Below are 22014 nucleotides of genomic sequence, written 5' to 3' on the forward strand. Positions count from 1 at the left end.
GTTATGAAACTCCCCATATACTCTGTGTGTAGAGCGAGATGAAAGTCACCACAAGGACGATTGCTTTCATATTGTGAAAATCGATTCTGAGGCTCCGATCTATGTTTGGCCTCCTACACGCCTTCGAGTGTACTATTATTACAAAAGGGGTGTAAACAAAGCATAATTACAGGGAGCAGCGTCATATTTTGTCAAAAAACCCACAATTTTCCTAAACTGAAAAAGCATGATATTGTATTTAGTTTTCCTTGGGACGTCAATGCTTAATACTTCATAATTTTCTCCTTGAATAAACATAGATACGAAATAAAGAGCACAAATATACTTCGAGCCCCCACGTAATAGAACATCCCAAATATCAATGACGTTTTGCTACGCGACGCACGCGCACTAGAGCCACGTGAGCTAGAGCAAGAAAGTTAAACCGGTACGCCGGAGAAGGAAACATCCAACAAAAATTACATTTACAAAAGCAAAACTACCGGTGAGTATTTTACTTTGCATGTGAATTGCATGATTTAGTGCCATCTATCAGTTTAAGTGTGTTTTAAAGTCCGTTTCAGCCATCAAACATGAAACAACAGAGCTGCGTCATGCTGCTTTATACGCCGGTCGCGGTCGCAGCGCTGCGAGTAGAGATGAACCGGCGTGCGAAGGCCACCCCCTGTCGTGGCCGATGGCCTGTGGAGCGGCTGTACTTGCGCTGGCATGGGCCATGGCTCCTTGCTTTGCCTGCGCTCCCGCCCCTGGCCCCTGTTGTTGTTGCCCTGTTTTGGCTCCTCTGTTTTGGGCTTGAGGTGTTCTAAAGTTCCTTGAAGAGAAAACGACCTTGCAAGCATGAAATGCATGGCAAGTCTGTCATTGTCATTTGGAGCCGTGTTGAGAGATCATGCATGCGCCATGGAGATGGCTGAAGGAGGTCTAACGGGTTATGTTTTAGCTACAAGTAGGTAAAGTCAGATAAACAAATCTGATTTGCAACACTAACTTGTTAATGTTACACAATTTCATGACTGTGGACACGTTAGATTGTTAATACTAATGTTAATAGTGTTCTTGAGGCTGTAATTAGACCTACATGTAACAAGTATAAAGTAATGTTTGCAGTACGAATGATACACCGGATCTATCGAAGCCAGAGTAGTGCAAATTCCCAAACTTTTTAATAAGGTACGTTCTACAGCATTTGAAAGGGTGAGCGAGCATGAGCACAATACAGACTCACAGAGCATTTATAGCCTATTATGTTATAGCGTAGAATCTAGATCATAGATATGTACTGTCAGGATGTGAGCAATGTTAAAATTGACTTGTCAAAATAGTAGTATTGTGAGAGATGCACCTTGGTCGCAGTGTACTGGTGAAAGTTAAAGGACAAGTTCACCTTCATAAACATAACGATTGAGAGAATGCAACAATATTAGTAGAACACATCAGTGAAAGTTTGAGGAAAATTGGACAATCGATGCAAAAGTTATGAATTTTTAAAATTTTTGTTTTGGAACCGCTGGATGAGGAGACTACTACAGCTTGTGAGTCATATGCGTACAACAGTATAAAGAAAATATAAAGAAAATTCAACATATTTTCACTTTTTTCGCATAATAAAAGAGCACTTGACTTGCCTCTTTCTAAAGGCAGGGGGAATAATATTACCCATAACATTTGTCGGTAACGAGTCGGGGGAATGTGTACTTTTTTCATAAGATGAAATTTTGTGAAATTCTCTTTATATTTTCCTTATATTGTTGTACGCATGTGACATCTAAGTTCTTCACACACTGCAGTAGTCTTCTCATCCAGCGGTTACTGCACAAAAACTTCAAAAATTCATAACTTTTGAACGGATTGTCCGATTTTCCTCAAACTTTCAATGATGTGTTCTACTAATATTGCTACATTCTCTCAATCCTTATGTTTATGAAGGTGAACTTGTCCTTTAATTATGAGGCCATAAAGGACAGGTGTGTACTGTACAGTGAACATGTGCATGTACACTTGTACATCATCAAGTGTGGTTATATTTTAGATATCTCAGAGAGTTGTTACTGTGCAACTATGCATAATGGTCAGTACACTGTACTTAATACTAATAGTCTTGTAATACTGTAGGGCAAACTAGCAAAGCAGGAGAATGTACAATACAATGTATTAATATACAATGCATGTGAATTTATGCACATGTACAATTGTATGTCAATTGCAGTCCCTACCCCTGGCTGGGTACCAGGGAAGGGTTGGAACTTGCATCAAAGTTGGTCACAGATTAATGATTTTAGCTACTTTTTTTTTGGGGGGGGGGGAGCTGAGTGGGTTGGGAAAAAGAATTCACCTATTTTACCCGGGTGGGCTGGGAATATACAGTACTGGGGTTTGTCAGGGAATTATTTTGCCTGGAAGGGTTCATTTACAATATTTTCACTTACCTATTTCAGAAAGCAGGGGGAAAGTCTATTCAATGTATACATGTACTTTAATGAAAAGAAGATTTTGTGGGATTCTTTTTTTTATTTTTTCTATATACGCGTTGTATCATAATTATGTGATGTCGCAAACTGTAGCACAGTGTAGTCTTCTCATCCAGCGATGGCTGCACTAAAACTTTCGAAATTCAAAGCACTGCAATGGATGGTCCGAATTTACTAAAATTTTGCTATTAGCATTGGTGCATTTACTCAATCCACATTTAGGCATTTGGGTTTCATCTCCTGGTAGATATTGCAATCACTTCGCAGCTTTAAGCCGTAATTCATGGCATAATTATGACAAGCCATTGTGTGTAAGTTAATTGCTTTCCCATCTACACTGTAGATGCAAAATCGTAGATTTGTTAACCCAATGATTTGCATTACCCTTTTTTACCCTTTTGACCCTTTAAATTCTAATCTTTACAATGGTCAGCAGTGGCGGATCCAGAGCCCGGTGCATGCCCTCTTTATTTGTTGTTAGAACAAAAGAAATAAAAAGAAAAAAAATGAGATGAAACCCGTAAGTACATTGTAGCACCAGAAATATTGTCCCCCCCTTTACGGAATTCCTGGATCCGCCCCTGGTCAGTCACAACTGCTGATTACACCAGGGGTCAGGTACATGTACAAAATGAACATGAAGTCTTGTACAATGTAAGTAGCCATAAAGTGTTTGATCAATGCCAAGTCAAATATGTGGTGCCTCAACAGAAGTAATGACCATTACAATTCTTCCTGTACAAAGTCCCCCAGTAAATCAGAGTCCTTGTAAAATTTAGGGGGGGGGGGGTTCTATTATTTTTTTCTTTCTTTAAGCAGGGATTTTTCTCTTTGAATTGATGGACAGTATTTATTGATCTCAGAAGTTTAGTATTTATGTGCGATGCAACTCAATATTCAAGTGACTTTGCAGATAGAGTATAATCAAACAAACTACATTGTATGGCAGAAGTACTGTAAAAGTCAGAAAAGAAGTTGAATGATAACATTTTACATTTAAACTTGTGTACAGTATACTGTACATGTTTTCATGGAACAGTTACAGCTGTACATGTACACGGTGTACTGTACAATCATACATTTGTACACTGTATAAAAGTGACAACCACATATCAATTATCAGAGGTGATTATTTTGTCTCAATCAATTTTGCCATTGAACAGGTTAATACAAAACAAGAAGTAGAGTGTATGTATAGTATTCCATGATGTATCAATTGTGACACTTTGTACTCCCTTCAAGTCACCATTGCCATCACCATACATGGACAGTACTATAACATAATAGGTCATTCATTTCATGAATTTGAATATGACATATTACAGTGATATGATGCAAAGGATGCAAGTTCTGTATTTTAATTCTAGTTTGAAAAAGAGAATTTGGGAAGGGAGACTTGTGAAGCAGTGATATTATCACCTCATCCTATTTGTATTAAAGGTGGTTGTCACTGTTTTATAAAGCTGTATGTTATGAGAAATGGGCCAAAACTGCAGTTCCATAACTTTCTCATTCAGATTCTAATTCTCAAGTACTCTGTCAGTGTAATATTGTTCCATACACTCTATGAGATGTCAAAGAGCATACAATTCTAAGGGGTACGTGTATCAAAAGTTTATAAATTTGATGAAAATTGGTTTTGAAATGGCTGAGATATCCAAAAACAAGGTGAAACAATTAGATCCTAATTAAAGGCGTGGCCTGTAGTCTTTTATCATCACTTTTTTGGATATCTCAGCCACTTGAAAACCAATTTTCATCAAATAAACGTTGAATCCTTCCTAAAATTACATGCTCTTTCATATTTCATGAAGAGGTTTCTCATTATCTCACTTAGGAATGTTATAAAGTTGAATCCCCACCTCAACCAGTACTGTACAGTCCCTTTAAAGTCAAGTCAAATGCAAGGTTGATCTATCACTTTTCGGTGCGTGAAGAGAGAACTGGTTGTGTGGGACACCACGGAGTAGGAAGGCTTGCCTAGCTCAAATACATTCAATAATCTTTGTGACAAATTATGTACATTGTACAGCTGTATTTTCTGATGTACACAAATTTTGTGTACACCAGTACACACAGCAGAAGAATTTCAACAGGAGTTGACCATTACCAATGAGAGTACACTTTGATGCATATTTACAGGATCCAGGGGGTAGGGCAGCGGGCATGCCTCCCTTTATTTCTTGTTAAAACAAAAAATTTAAAGAAAAAATGGGGGCGCGTGCCCCCTCCAAAAAGGCACCCCCTCTTTATCAAATTCCCGGATCCACCCCAGGGATGGGCACTCTTGGTGGTTAGGCTGCATTTATCTAACTTGAGAGAGAGAATCACATTTCAAAATGCGTTTGGAACGGCGTTTGCAAATGTGGTTTGGAACGCGATCCTCGGGGTGCCGTGTTTATCTAACCATCATACAATCGCGATTCGAGTGGTGTCACTACGCAGCTGCTTTGCGCAGTTTGAACTGGGAAGCAAAGGTCAACTGCATACCACCAAACATGCCTCCTCAGTCACACACAAATAGTGGGTATAGAACACAACCGGAAACAGCTGGGATTTTTGACCTTGAGATATAAATGTGTTTCAAAATGGCATTGCGTGGTCTCAAACGTGTTTCAAAACGCCCTTTGAAAGGCGTTTCAAAACACGGTTGCGTTTATCTAACCTCTGAAAATGCCTCAAACGCGTTTAGGATCGTGATTCTGCCTCAGAAACTTTTTTAGATAAATGCAGCCTACAATGTACTCCAGTTGGCGACAAATTAAGATTGATTTAATGGGATCACCCCTGTTTCCCCATGCTGCTGGGTTCTTTACAGGACGTGTAATTCCTCTCAACTCTTTTACCTTCAAAACTTACTGTGCCTTGATCCGCACCTGTGCCAATGTCAACTTGAATCATGTTCACTTGGACCAGGTGTTAGTGTGTACACATTCCGTGAAGGTTACTTTCTGCCAAGGCTAGACAGTAATCTCCATGTACACAAATGTGCACACTTTACTCAGGAATGTGTGTGTCCACTGCTTGATCTTAAATAGTATCAAAGTTCGTCGCGAGATGTCAGTGCCAGGAGGGTGTTTGCTTGATTGATAATACATCAGATAAGTGTGGATAGGAGGAAAAGATATTAAGATGCCTCATTTTGTAATCTATGCATTATATGTACCGGTATTGACGGTCGTAGTGTCGGTAAAGGAAGACTTTACGCTAGACAATTAGTCAGTACTGAGTATACATTACTTCTTCGCCCCCCCCCCCCCCCCCCCCCCCGTAATTTTTTTTTTTTAATTCAAATATACAAAGTTAAGACAACTTATAGACTTCCTGAGTTCAGAATTTATGGTGCATTTTAGCATTTTAGGCAAACAGAACAGATGAATCTTCCTCCACTTTGTTAATTTTAAATCAACTTGATTGACATGCTTCGGGTTTACGTCAGGATAACGTGTGTGTGTTGCATTGTACATACACACGCACTAGAAAAGCTTCTGACCACGGTCATGAGCATTGAGAATTAAGGGTTTCTGGGACGAACACTGCACTATGAATAGGACTTTTTATAGCTCAGTCGGTGATCTGGAGGTCTCCAGTTGAATCCCAAGAGAATCCCATTTTCTTTGCTCAAATTGTCACTGGTTTAATAGTGGTACACTGTATACAAGTGTATTCCACATACAGGTGTACATGTATGCATGTATCAGTGAAGGCAAAGAGATAGTGAACCATTTAAAAACATACAAAGTGGGACAATTTAAAATGTATGAATTTTCATAGGTTTGTTGAATTCCATGTGCTGCCCTGTCCATTAATGAGAAGTCTACCACAGCGTATGATGTCACAGTGAGGAGAGCAGTAAAGGGAGTATAAAACAAAATTTCACAAAGTGATATCTTTCCAGGACATTACATGTAGGACTTTACCCATCTCCTGAAGGATTTATAGAGATTATTATTATTATTTTTTGACAACATGCACTTTATCTCAGTATTAAACCAGTGCTTGGAGTATATACATGTACATGTACTATCCATAAATAGATAAAGATTTATGACGTTTCTTGCAATACCAGTGGTAGACTTGTATAAAATTCTTTGTGGGCTATTAGTAAATTTCAAAGATAGAGCGTGGACAAATTACAATGTACATCTCTGGAGCACCAATGTGGCAATTGCTTTGTAAAGTATAGAGTTGTTTTAAATCATAAATTGCTCCTCATCTCATTGTTATTTTATTATATACTGTACATTGTATATATATACTTTTTTTTGGGGGGGGGGGAGGGGAATTTTCATTTACATTTATGGCTTTCTTTTGTTGTTGTTGTTGTTGTTGCAATTTGTTTCACATACAGCAAGAGTTTGGGCGTGTGGAGGGTAGTTGGAAAAAGAGACCAGAAGCCATCATACACTCTGTATACTTCAAAGTGACTTTGTAACACAGAGTATCTTTCTGACACCTGGGGGCGTTTCATCAACGAGTTCGTCGGGGGTTTTCACCGACGAATTTGCTATCAGCCAATCAGACGCAAGGATTTACACTGACAACTGTTAAAAGCTAATGAAATCCTTGGTCTGATTGGCTGATAGCAAATTCGTCGGTGAAAACTCCGACGAACTCGTTGATGAAACGCCCCCCAGATCTACTGGTAATTTTAGTAGCATAATCTTACTGGTACACTCTGAAGGGATAAAGATTCAATGCTGGTAGTTCATGTCGCTACTTTGCATTGTGTCTGCCTGCATGACAGCAAGTCCATTAATTTTCAGAGTGAATTTCATTGGAAATAACCATGTACATGCTCTCCAGAGTTTGTGTTCCTTGCCAATATACTATGTAGTTTTGTTGACAGTAGTTGTGATCTGGAAAATATTATACAGTATCCAACATATCACACAAATAATGCATTATATTGCACATGACATTAGTGTACAACTGTAAATTATCTGCTTGATTGTAACTTCGGAACAGTCTGAAACACACAAGGCAAAGCCAAATATGTTGTGGGCAATTCAAATGATATGGAGGGTGGATAACTTTAGTAATGCCTAACTAAGTATTAAATGTGCATTAATTGTTTTATAAAATGACATGATAAATTCCAAGGCAGCCATTTTGCAAGATTCCCAGGTCAACACCTGCACAAAGCTCACCTGTACACTCTTGTAACCACACACTTTTAAACAATTTTGATGCATACTAATTTCAAATACACAAGCAATGCAGCTGAGTGCAGGCAAGTGATCATTAGTAAACTATTGCCTGAGTGGCACTGAAAAGTAAAGTTGGGCCTTCAGCAAAATTAAAGATGGGTTATGTGATACAGCTCTCAGCCAATCATTTAATTAGGATCCATATCACCATTTCATTATACCTCACAATAAATGACAGCTTCAGCTGAGTTAAGGTGAAGTCGCCCTTATCGTTAGAATGGTACTTATCAGCAAAGCTGTATGTCTCGTTGCTTTATTTGATAGTAAACGCCACTTGATGATAAAATCCGGAAATGCAGCGTGCTGCATACAGTGACCCCGGTTTCATAGATTGTGAACGTCCACACAAATTTCAAGTGAAAAACAGAAGGGGCTGGCTACTTACACGGTACTTCCCTTGATGATAAAGTATACTGTAGCTGTGTTCATGGCTGATGGAGAACTCCGAACTGTACACTACATATACTCTCTGTGCATGCATATTGTAAGATGCCTAAATGAGACAGGTTGATTTATCGGAAGTAAAATGTAATTCAGCACTCGCAGTGGTCAAGCTTCACCACAAGTACAATCCATGTATTTCCATGTTTTTTGTAATTTGGAAAATCATTTCCTGTAGGGCTCTGCTATCTTGGCAGTCATATTATCCTACAATGTATAGCTTGTAGCTACACTGTATATCATGTGAAATTGTTGAAAAGCTCTGAATTTTTAGTTTTAGTGTAGTCATCTCTGGATTGGATTTAGAAGACTACTACAGTTTGTGATGTCACATATGTACAATGATATAAAGAAAGTATTTAAAAAGAGAATTCCACAAGATGTAATTTTTCATGAGAAGTACACGCTCCCTCAACTTGTTTATAGTTGTTACGGCTATGTTTTATTGATGTTCAGACGTGACATTTACAAAATGTTGAAGTCTTCTCATCCCGTGACAGATGGCTGCGCCACATTCAAAAGTTCATGATTGAACTTACTGTCTGATTTTCCTAAAACGTCGCTGATATGCTCTTCTAATATTGCTGCATATTTGGGATTCATTCTCCTTTAAGGGACTTTGAAGCATTGCTGTCAATTCTTTGAAACAATTCATCATTCGGCCCAGTCACAAACACTGAAAAAGCATGATTTGAATGGGCAATTCAATACACGCTTTTTATACGCTCTGCTTCACAAGTACAAGTACAGTGTACATGAGAAAAAAAAAATGCACCAGTTTGAGGAAGGCTAAACTGCACATGCATGAGTCTTGGAGTTTGACCTGACTTTGACCTTATCTGTTCAAAAGTGTCTCACACCCTCCTTTTATTGTGGGATATAAAAAAACAAACAGAGATAAAGCAGTACGATTTTGCACATTATTCATGCACACAAATACACTGTAATCACAACTACATGTATTTCAGAAACATTGCACATTTAATAGTGGTATGCTGATAGTGATTTGGATCTCACTCATATTTGCATTTATCATGTTCATGAACGGGAAAAAAAAAATGGTTTTTGCATCGCAATTCAAATTACGTAGTATGTATACTGGTGGTTTTGTGAACTTTTCTACAGTGTATTTTAATAGCGAATGTTGTTGAGAGAAGAAACCTCCAGTGGAACTGGAGATGGGCATACCAATAATTTTTTTTTTTTTCAAGTAGTCATGTTGGCAATTCTCTTCACCTACCGTTTATAATGTAGATCATATTCAAAAATATCATATAGAGTCATTATACTATTGCATTATATTCTAGTTGACAGAAATGTCACATTTATGGTTCATAAACATACAAATGAACAAAATGTTTAACAATAATGAATGAATTTGTTTGTAGATTATGTGATGAATCAATTTAAAAAAAAAAACTGAGATTGTACAATTGTAAGTTTTGTAAGCTGTCAAGAGAGTTTATTTTTGAATTTATGGGGACAGTAGTTTAATGTACAATCTTATTCCATTTATTTTTTTGCCCCCACCCCCATCCTTTCTCAAGGACTACAAAAATTATTGTTTCCTCCCTGTCAGATGTAAGGGTATACAACAAAGACCTGCTGGTACAGTACAGTGTATGAAGCTACCCACTGACAAATTAAATAGAATTTTTATTTTGTGTGTGCACATGTAAGTGAGTGTGTGTGCGCGTCTCACACGTTCGGTTTCCGCGAAGCAACTTCAGCGCAGCTTGTCTTGTGTTCAGTCAAGCGTGAAAGGCAGGATGTGATTGGCCAGTAGCCTCATGATTTATTCATGATGAAGTTTTCACTTTGACTCTTCTACCCCTCGAACAGTTTGGAAGTACATGTATTACGTTTCACACAAGTCTCCATCCAGGTATCCATAGGATTTTGGACACTTTGTCTGTCAGCCTGCACATACTGTAGCGTAAAATAGTTCTAGAATAAAAGATGACATCTAGTAAAGTATTGAGATGCATGTTATATGCATTTTGAGGAAGCTAATTTCAACAGTTCCTCCTGTTTTATTTCTATAAAGTGCCTGCATTTCAGTGATGTTTGTTGGAATTTGCATTGCGACGGATATTTGAGTTGCCATCTTCATTGCATTTGACTTTCAAGCCGTCTTTCAAAAACTTGGCCTTTCTTCTGGAAGGAGTTAAATGCTGGCTGTGTTAACAGTGCTTGAAATTCCATCGGCCTGCCATATGGGTTGCTGGCTTTCAGACTGGGGAAAATTGCCTCATGAGCTTTAGCGAATTTGTCATCGTGGAGTTACATTTCCTCTTCTTTAAACTGGATACTTATAAGATTTAATAAAAATAACAACACACAGGCTAATTTTGTGGCCATATGATGAATGCAGTGCTTATATCAATGGATTATCACAGCAGTCCCGTCAAGTGCTGATGGAATTGATATCTTCTGGGTGGGACCACTGTCTGCTGTGCATTTGTGGTTCATTACACTTGTAACTTTTACAGTACATAGGCAGTTGTTGATTTGTTTAGTGAGAGTACATTGTACAGTCGTACATGTACATGCTGCACAATATCACAAAGCTACAGAGCTGTAAAGTTGTTAATATTGTAGGACCATTTTGGTGGAAAAATATTCTTGAAGAGACAGGAAGAAAGTTCTGCAGTGAATCCATCAAAACCAGCACTTGATTGCCCCTAAAGATTTCTCCAACATTGCATCAAGGACTGCTTCCCCTCCTTGGATATCACAGCCTGGTATATGTCAGCAAACACATCACTTTTAAGAGGATATGTGCGTTTGTTGCTCGTTTGACTGAATCGGACATCAAGATGGCAAATAGTAAGTTCCTTTGGGATACTCCATCTGCAGTTGGTACATTTTCATTGGAGTTTTAATGGTCACTGTTAAGTTCACATGATTCACAGAAATGGCCTGTAGTATTCTTAATTGATTTGTGAATTAATATTCATGCTCTTTGGTCAATGATCGGGAGACCATTTGAATACTTTTGTTATGAAGTAATGACGAGATTTGTTTGGTTGCATGCTTTTTCGTTGAAGTGAAATGATATACAGTATGTAGGTGCCATCTCCAACTTGTGTGTGTTTCATGTGCAAAGGAAAAGGCTGTTCGAGGCTAGGTGTTCCTTTCTTCTCTTGAGCAGTTTCAATATCTACCAGATTATTTCAAACAAAATGGTATTTAGTTTTAGAACAGCATGTGTCAGTTCTTACATTTATTACCTGAAACCCCATCCTGTCTGAGCCTCGTATTGGAAACCAAAGAGGTCCTTTATTTTTGTTTCTTTCCATCTGGAAAAAGTGCCTGTTCTCCATGAGAAAATAAAAAATAAAGATTTTTTTTTACAAAGAAATTAAAAGAATGTTTTCCCTTTGTTCCCCCTTCAATAAACCCCAAAGGAAAAAAAAAACAAACAAACAAATGAAGTTGGCTACTTTTTGTACCTTTGTGTGTGCCTGTGATAAACTGTTCTTCTATTAAAGAAAGCATCAAAACACTAGAAATCCTAAAGGCTTGACTTTGTTTTTTGTTTTTGTGAAGTGATATCATGATGCAAGTTAAACAGTTTCCTTTCCTACCTGTACAACATCCGCTCTAGTATTACTTATAAACTTTTCTGAAATGAGAATTAATTGCAAAATTTCTACCATTTGCTGTTTTTGCCCAACAAAAATGCAATTGGTGCCTCTCCCACTTCCAATACTGTGATTAGATAGAACAAACCCATTGAGGAGGAACTGATTTTGCTACAGCACGCATTTTCCATGGACACCTGCCCGAGTATACTCGGGACTAGTCCTTATCGGGTTAAAAAAGATGCCATTTAATACATGTACGTGTAGCCTGGAACAGAGACTACTAATGTTACTGCCTATAGCTGTGTCACTTGATATGGTCCAGGGTGGAAGTCAGGCACCTTGTATTAGGGTTGAATAAAAGGGGTACGCAAGTCAGTGTGCCCTCTTATCGAACAGCGAAAGGATGAAAGTCAGTGACAATGTCACAGCAACTGACTGTGGGAGACTTCTCTTCAGGAAATTCTGGGAGTTCATAGATTCTGCGATAGTAGTGTCCACATGTACTACCCTATGTGTGCAGTGAGAATGAGAAGCAGCTCTGCTGAATTTTTCTTTTTTCAACGTCATAATTCACTTTCTGTGGGATATTTACAATTGGTATGTACGTGTACTTGTTGTACCAAAAGGGAATTAAAACAAAAACAAAAACAAAACAAAAATGAGAAACCAAGAAGCAATTTTGCACTATCTATAGAAGACAAAATGACCAGAAATAACAAAGGATCATGTTGAAACAAAAGAAATAAAACCAGTTTCCAATGTTTTAATTCTATGAGGTAGTTTGCTTCACCTTCAAGTAGAATGTCAATAAGTAGAATTTGATTTTTTTTTTCAACCTTACCAGGTCTCCAGGATGTATTGGCTGCTTCTATTTTCAGAACTTCCCCTGTTATGAGACTCCAAATCCTCAGTGAAAGGCATGGGGGGGGGGGGGGGGGGCATACAATGTGTAGTCCATACAATAGACCCTTTTTACGCACACACAAAACCAGCAGGTTGGACAAATGATTTTTTTTTTTCCAATGCAATGCAAAATTTAAATTAAAAAAAAAATGCTTTTGTGCTTTTCATTGCAATGTAAAAATCAGACAATTTTCGTGGAAACCCTCATGATAAAATGCCTCACACTGTGTAGGAACAGCAAGCAAAAAAAAAAAAAAAAAATGTACGATATTTTTCTTTTACCCCACGATCTAACCTGCCCCTTTTAGCCCATGATACATATTATAAAGGTGCACATAATCATCGTTCTGTCATCAACATGGACAGTTCTGAAATTTAACGTGCGTGGCTTGCAGCGAAGTGAGAGTTTTTGGTCGTGCGTGAACGGCAGCGAATGAACCAAATTTTGTGCATCGCAATCCAAAAACTGATAACGGTTGTCTATGAATGGACAATATCCTGGAGCTGGTTATACAAGCAGCCGTTTAGCATGATGTTTTCCACCAAGTGTTCACACAGGGGAAAGTGGATCAAGACTAAAAGTGAAACTTGTGAAAGGAAGTCATTTTTAGCAAGTCTCTCTTTTCTTGTGGGGCCAGTAGCTGGGGCGAGATCATACTATAATCTAGCAATGCACATCCTAGCTGTTATCAGTGTTCCTGCTGTAGCGCAGCTAGTTACCTGCATGTACATGTAGTTTTAATGAGGAAGGTTGTCAGTTTTTATTTAAATTGTAAAACAAAATAGCAAAAATCTACTCTGTGTATCTGTAAGATTTGTAGAGTACCTAATGCTATTCTGTGTTTGATATGATGTACTTATGGCATTCCAAATAACCCCAAGTGATGACTATTGAATCTAATATGCATGATGTACATGTACACTATGTTTTATGCAAAGTATTGCAATGCTAGTTTGCTGTCTGTAACGGTCAATTCAATTCAATTCATTTTATTTTCATTCTTTTCTTCCCCCCCCCCCCCCCCCAACAAAACATAACACAATGAATAAGGACTTTCTTTAGACTGTGCAAAGGGTAAATGATAGTTAACAGATAAAGATGTACACATACAATGTACGTATACTGGCAAAGAATTTATGTATAGAGAAAAAAAGAACTGAGCATGCTTGTATAATATATTGTGAACCAATCAAAAACATGAATGGACAAAAACCATGCAGTATTCAGTATTTTGTTATGCTTACTTTTTGCCTAAAAATATGTTGTACTTTGAGCTCTTGTTTTCATCTGCAGAAGATTCCATTGCTTTTATTATTCTACAGTGTATGTCATACTTACTGTACAAGCTAGACTAGAAAAGCACTCTGAGAGCGCAGAACTCCGCCAAGCAGCTCATTTCCACCACTGATCTTCTTCTTCTTCCTTAGAGATTCAGTGATTTCCACCCATACAGTACGTATGCATGCTGAAGATTGCCCAATTTCCCAGTATAGCAGCCTTTCATTATGTCATCAACTTCCAGCTGCATGGCGCGCCTTGCCCTTGCAGAAACCAGAGCACGCACTTCGGTGGGTGTATGCAAACGTTAAAAAAAAAGTGAGCAGCTTGAACTCCCAAGTTCATTGACCCTACAATGTACCTGCCAAAATATCAAAAATCCGTAAGTTCATATAATCCATATGAAAATTCCCAGATCACTACCAAAAATTTAATCATCTGCTCCTTGTGTCATTCTCATCCTTTCCTGTATTCGAGTTTTATCCAAACCATTCACAACTTTTTGACTTATTTTGCACACAGACAAACCAACCGACCAACCAACCAACCAACAAACAAACAAACAAACAAACCAATGCCGATAAAAACATCATAACCTCCTCCCTTGGCGGAGGTAATTAGAAAAGTACTTGGAGAGCTCAAACTCCCACCAAGCAGCCCTACAATGTATATCCCAATGATATTACTAGAATATCCTTCAAAAATTTCTAAGCATTCCTGGATCTAGAGGGTGATCCTGATCACTATCAAAATGTAATCATGTTGTGTTTTAAAGAAAGAAGAGAGAGAAAAAAAATGGGGCCCTGTACAACAAGGGCCTCATCTGTTCCTTAATTGTTAACTTTTCCTGAAAATTTCATTCAAATTCATTCACAACATTTTGAGTTATTTTGCTAATTTACCAACAATCAAACAGAGAAACAGACAAACTAGCACCAGCAAAACATAACTTCCTTGATGGTGGTAAAGACACACAAGTATTTGATTGTCATTTATCTTTTTATCATCAAATTATATTGTGGTGTTCAATTTTCATATTTGTTCGTGTGTGTGTGTGTGTGTGTGTTTGTTTGTGTACACCCCGTGTACTGTACCACGTGTGTACCAAAATTGCACACTTGTATGTGTAGCTGGCAAAACGATGTTCTGTGTACTGGTATATTTTCTGGTGACAAGGTTTTCAGATTACAGTATACCAGACATGTGTAGGTGTACATTGTATACTTATCTAATATCTATACTTTCATAAAAAAAGCCTGTCAGCCTACAACTTCCTGAATTTCTCCCAGTTTCCTAATATGTACATGTGATGTATGTCAGCAGACACGCTCTAGCCACATCCGTAGGCAAGACCACCAGTGCCATGGGTCTATCCCCTAAAAGAAAAGAGGATCATAAGTGAATTTTATCACATGTATGTTTTCCTTAGCTAGTATTGCGGCATTTCAGGAAGTTTGAAACTATGAGTAGAAGAAATGAACTAAGATTTTGTCATTTTTATTTGCGATGAGTTCGTAGCATATACATGTATATATGCCATCTGGTGAGTAATTGCATCATTTCATCAAACTCTGCCTGAAAGGAAGGACATATTGCTCTAATGCACAGTGTATAGGACTTCTTAAAATGATTGTCAGTTTACAACAGCCCTTCACAGAAATTGGGAGCGATCAGATGTACTGCAACAGTCATTAGCTTCTACAGTTTTTTTGTTACAATTTGTACTTGTGATCATGATGGGTAATTATACATTTAATTCTGCTTTCCTTTCTTTTTAAGTCTCTGTCGGATGCCAAATTTCTGTATTTCACTGAGTTTTCATTCTTATGAATTTCATTAGTTGGGTGCTACACATACTTTCTCTGCAATGATTTGCTGAACAAGCAAAAGCAATGCTCAGGTACAGCTGTGGTTGTCAATTTTTTATTTCTTTTTTTTTTTCTGGGGTTGACAATGTTGATGTCCTTCGAGCACACAGATTCTGTGTCTCCTAAGTCGGTAGAGATAGGTTCAAACTCTTTGACACCCACGATACTAGTACTGTAATCATTATACTTTCTTGTTCGCTGCAGCTTTAGATTACATACACAGGGTTGTATTACCTCTGGTAATGAACTTCTGTTCAATGACTATCATTAACTTGTTTGATATGGGCGGAGAAACTTTGTCTTATCGGCTGTGTCTGAGATAACAGAAGATACAGTGTACACATTGTAGATTATGTGACTGAAATTTAGCAGTTGTGTAACTTAGCATGCTTTAGCAATACATATTGCAATTACACTCTTTGTTTATCTGTTATACTTTGTGTACAGTACATACATTGTACACATTTAGGACAGCACGCACATTATCAACATTTATCTGATCTGAAGTCCACATTTCTATTTAGGTTCAGTACTTTTGGTTGGTCCAGCTGACTCAACATAGAACAGCACTGAAATTAAGAACAATTCCTTGAGCGGTTGAATGCATAAATACAGTAGGCCTAATGATGGAATGATTACAGTAATCAGTATTTCACATTTTGGTATGTGCTGTAGGTTGCTGTGTACCTTTTGGCATTCCTGTATCTATCAGTGCATGAATCTCCCCCCCCCAAAAAAAAAAAAAACAAACAAACAAACAAACAAACAAACAAACAAACAAACAAACAAACAAACAAAACAAACAAACAAAAAACCCAACCCCAAAACAACAACATAACATTACTAGTGAAGCACACACTAACAATCGTACATAGGAGGCTTAGGCCTATACATTGTAACTTTGTATCGCTTTAATAGGGAATCAATCATTTTGTTTGGGGGCCCGGGATGTCTGTCCCCACACAAAGATGTCAGTAGACCTTTAAAGTCGGTTGCGCTGATCTTCTGGCGTGACGCCAAGTGTGCCGGTGAATAGAAGAAATGCACTGTAGTGAAATGTCAGCTTGCAAAACAGATAGCGCAGAGAGCCTGTCATTGTACTGACCTTCACATGCCCAGCGAGTTGTCTCAGATCCTAGGAGCTTTTGTAAAACCTGCCATTAACTTGATTACAGGGTTTACTGGTACCTAAAGATCTACTGTAGTATACTGAAGGCGGTGACTGACTAGGGAGACTGACCGACGTGCCACCTTACAGTGCCAGTGTTGAATTTACACGAACTAATCACTCTTAATCTTTTCCAGATGTACTGTAGATTGCAAGACTATACAATGTAGGAACTGGAAGCACTTGAATTGTGATGTGGGTCACAAATAGACAAGAATATACGTACAGTGCAGGGCGCTAAAATCCTTTTAGATACATATGTGACCCGGTACAACAAAAGGATCCGAAAGTCGGGGGAGGACAATTTTCTGAGAATGGCATGACATCATTCCCTTACTCTTCTACTTAATTTCATATATAGCACAACTCATAAAAGTAATCGATTGCGGAAATACCAATGATTTTATTAGCGCATGTCAATTGGTTGAGGAAATCAGAGTTTTGAGAAAAACGCCTTCAAAGTTTTCCTTCCGACGCTATCATGATCAAGTGGAGGCGAGACAGTTTTCACCGCTTGATTATCGAAGGCATGCTCCTAGAGACCTCCGCGATGTTCATTCAAGCTTAACACCAGCGGTCTACGCACGACAAATCAGTAATCAGGATGCCACACACTGACCAATAAGATAATTCCCGCGTTACTACAATTGTAGGGGCGGAGTCTAGCTGCGGCGCTAAATCCAAATCTTTGGACGCGTCTCTGTTACATTGAAAGTCGGAAAATCATGCCCCAGAAAAACGCTGATTTTTTGCCTTTCCTTTCATCATTCGGCTTTGAAATTTTGGCAGATGATAGACAAAACATTAGTCTACAAAATTATGCCAGAAATAGAAATCTGATTGTTGTGGACCAATTTTGATGATGTGACTTCAATCTCGATTTCTTGCCTCAGCCGTCAGCGACTTTAAGATCCTTTTGTTGTAGCAGGTCACATATGTACACGATGTATACCGTACATTGCATCAAATGGTCACAAGTAACCATATTCATGAAAGTCGTTTAAATTTAGACCATGGTTTATGCAAATTTCTGAACTGCGGATATGCATGTGGCAGATTGTGTCTGCTGACAGACATCCATTGATCCAATAACAATCGTGTGTTGATCGATACACTCGTGTACAATTGTACATGTGCATGTCAAAGATACTTCCTGGGAGGTGTTCAGTCCATGGACTATAAAAGTGTATAAAACCGTGGTCAAACGATAGATGACCTTCCCGAATATGGGCCAACACTGCAGATCACATGATATGCACATATTGTACTCTTGGACATCATCTCAGTGCTCTTGCAAAGTGATTGAATTAGTTCTCACAGGCACTATGATAGAAAATGTTTGGGTGTACAATTATGTATGTGTGTGTGTGTGTTGTTAAAGGACAAGTTCACCTTCATAGACATGTGGGTTGAGTGAATGCAGCAATATTAGTTGACCACATCAGTAAGAGTTTGAGCAAAATCGCACAATCCGTTAAAAAGTTATGAATTTTTGAAGTTTCTGCTCAGTCACGGCTGGATGAAAAGACTACTATAGCTTGTGATGTCACATGAGTAAGACGATATAAAGAAAGAATAAAGAAAATTCAACATATTTCCATTTTTCTCCCGTAACAAAAGAACACTCGACTTCTCTCTTTCAGAAGGCAGGGGGACTAATATTACCCTTAACATACGTCAGTAGCAAGTCGAAGAACTGTGCACTTTATTCAAGAAGTAAAGTTTTGTGAAATTCTCTTTTTATTTTCCTTATATAGTTGTATGCATGTGACATCATGCACTGTAGTAGTCTTCTCTTCCAGCAGTGACTGTGCAGATACTTAAAATATTCGTAACTTTTGAACGGATTGTCCAATTTTCCTCAAACTTTCACTGATGTGTTCTACTAATATTGCTGCATTCTCTCAATCCTCATGTATATGAAGGTGGACTTGTCCTTTAATTAATCTTCAACAGACTACATGTACCATGTTAAAATACCACAGACATTACATGGACACAGCAACAGCAATAATACAAAAGTATAGTTGCAGGAAACTGTTTTCTGTACAATGATATTTCAAATAACTTTTAGCTGTAGTGTTTGTACAGAGTAGGCCTAGGCATAACAGGGATGCCAAGTTCAAAAAAATTTTATGAGTGAGATTTTCATGACTCGGCATCTCGGCATGCGAATGTGCGTGCGAGCAAGGGTGTGGGAGGGGTTTTTCCCCCCTGTGGCCTCCCACGGTAGGGAGCTTTTTCAATTTTTAGCTCTTAATGGTGCGATCAGGTGCATACTTTCAAAGTGACTATTTTTTACTTATTTTGGAAGACAAAAGGGAAATATACCTTCAATTGCAACTATCACTTTAATCTTTTGAGATATGCTCATTATTATAGGCCCAAGTGGCAGACTTTGCCCGATGCGTGAGAAAAATGGGTGCCATGCGTGAAATCGTGAGATGGCCCCTACAAATTGTAAATGCTTGAGTCTCATGCAGAATGCGTGAAACTTGGTAGCTCTGGCATAACAGCGTGGTGTTGGTTTCTCAGCAATGAAGTCATAAGTATACGTAATAGACATAGACTGTCTCATTTTTTTTAAATTGGTGATTAATGTACAGTGGTAGTTGGTCACAATGTTTACACTGTACAAAGTAGGTTTTTCTCCGAACTGTATCTTTGATTAAATTCAACCCTTTTCCTGTTCAAAGTTGCACTGTATTTAAAATGCATTTTAAACATCCATACACAAAAACAAACACACACACATGCACTTGCACACAATGTACATGTACGCACCCTAGTGCATTTCAAAAAAATAATTTTATTTCTCCCTCACTGTCAATAGGCCTAGCTATAATCATTATTGTGCACATAGCATTCATGTTGGGATCAGAGTAAATATTTTCGCTTGTCTCTAAATTCATGAATAGCACCTGACTCGCAAAATTCGCAAAAACAGAAACCTTGAGAAATATTTGGCGTACATTTTCTACAGTACTTTGTAGTCTACCTATGCTTATAGGCAGTACAGTAGAGTTTGTTAGCTGTAAGATCTGTTTTAAAGTATTTGTTTCTACAATGTACATACAACTTCTTCTTTCTTTCTTTTTTTTTTTGATGTGGGGTGGGTGGTTAGAGGGTTAAAGTATGTATCAATGGTAACATCCCCCACCCCACCCCCACAGTCCCTTAGTGTGTGGTTCCCTCTGACTTTGGGTGCGTTTATCAACTCTTTTTCTCGGCAGAAACAGGTTTTCCAAACGGCTTTTAGGGAATTTTTACGAGATGATAAATGCAAAGCTGTTTTGAAAGCCTTTTCGGAAAGCCTTTTTGAAAGCTGCATTTGTGCTTTCCGAAACAGGTTTCCTAAACAGGTTTCCAGAAACCTGTTTCTAGAAGCCTTTTGAAGCGAGATAAACGCAAAGCTGTTTTGAAATGGCTTTGTACTGCAGTTACGATCATTGCACGTCGTATATGACCTCTTCTCCTCGAGTCGAATTGTGCAATGCAGCTGTGCAGTAACAGGCCAGTTATCGTGTTCGCGAAGAGTTGATAAACGCAACTATTTTGGAAGCCGTTTCTAAAGGGCTTTGGAAACGGCTTTTGAAAGCTGTTTAAACAGGGGGGAGATGATAAACACAGCCTTTGACTCTTCCCTGTCTCTACAGTGTATGTCTTGGACTCATTTTCTGTCTGTCTGTCTGTCTTTCTCTGTATATCTTTCTATATAGATCCTTTTATCTTCCCTTTCTTTTTTCTCTTTTTCTTCACCTCTGTCTTCTTCCTCTCTCTCTCTCTCTCTCTCTCTCTCTCTATCTTTCTATCTCATTCTCTTTTTCTGCCATCTTGAACTTTCTGTTTGTCATTTTCAAACTCTAGGAGATGCCTTTTGTTGTTGTTTTAGCTTGTATCTTAGTACTTATGTCACAGATGGATTTTTATTTATTTATTCATTTATTTTATTTATTTTATTTATTTTGTTGTGTTTTATTTTATTTTTTATTTTATTTTATTTTATTTCATTTATTTATTTATCTTTTTTTTTTTTTTTGGGGGGGGGGGGATTATACCGTAATGAGTTATTAAAGTAATTCTATATGATTCCTTTAGTAAGGCTCAATTAATCCTACAGTTTCTACTTTCGAGGGCATTTGCAGAGTACTAATCATTACCACCCACCCCTACCCCCCCCCACACACACACACTCAAGTTTGTCTCACCCCCCCCCCCCTTTGAAACTTTAAAGAGATATTATGTATCTGTATATGACGTCATAGATCACGGAATACGGAATATATTCAGTGGTGGATTTAGCGCATGCGCACAATATAACCTTATCACGGAATACGGGATATATTCAGTGGTTGATTGACCAATGAGATTACAGAATTCACGATCACTAAAAGATAAGATCCAAGACTAAAGGATAACCCCTTTGCAAGTGCTGTAGTTGCGGAATGGATAAAAACTGTGTGTAATGGGTAAAGGTACAATATTTAGCTGTTCAAAATTGAAATGAAATCAGTTCAACGAAGAGCAGTAAATCAGGGGATTTTTATACCCCCGCCAAACGAAGTTTGAAGGGGGTATATAGGAATCAGCGGACGGTCGGGCGGTCGGTCGGGCGGTCGGTCCGTTGCAAATCTTGCGTCGCGAACTACTTCCTCAGTTTTCAACCGATTCCCATAAAACTTGGCACAGATGTGTGCCTTGGGTTGTAGATGTGCAAGACGTATTTTTTGACAGTACCCAAAAGTACGTTGCCATGGTAACGGCATATTATGGGCAAAAATGGGTACAAATCTTGCGTCGCGAACTCCTCCAACAGTTTTTGATCAATTTTTATGAAATTAGGTACAGATGTTCATCTGAATATGTTAATGTGCAAGACACATATTTCCGCAGTGGCAAAAAGTGCGTTGCCATGGTAACGGCATGTTATTGGTAAAATATAGGGCAAAATGCTTCATGGCAAAACTGCTTCATCAGTGTTCTTCCAATTCTCATGGAATTCATATTGAATGTTTGTCTTAGGATATAGGTCAGCATGACACATTTCTTGACAGTGACAAAAAGTATGTTGCCATGGTAACAGCTCA

At 38.2% G+C, this 22014-nt stretch overlaps 1 protein-coding gene across 1 annotated transcript in view; it reads left to right on the plus strand.

Moving 5' to 3' along the window:
* The first annotated feature begins 399 nt into the window (after positions 1 to 399).
* The window catches only part of LOC139740231 (carnitine O-palmitoyltransferase 1, liver isoform-like), a 50852-nt gene continuing 29237 nt past the window's right edge, over positions 400 to 22014 (plus strand). Inside the window, exon 1 of the mRNA XM_071650815.1 lies at positions 400 to 484. The gene's annotated coding sequence lies outside the window, so the exon portion shown is untranslated. The remainder of the gene's footprint in view (positions 485 to 22014) is intronic.

Source organism: Diadema antillarum, unplaced genomic scaffold, assembly GCF_040938485.1.
Source record: "Diadema antillarum isolate AM-2024a unplaced genomic scaffold, OU_Dant_1.0 seq00000845_RagTag, whole genome shotgun sequence".
Classification (NCBI taxonomy): Eukaryota; Metazoa; Echinodermata; class Echinoidea; order Diadematoida; family Diadematidae; genus Diadema; species Diadema antillarum.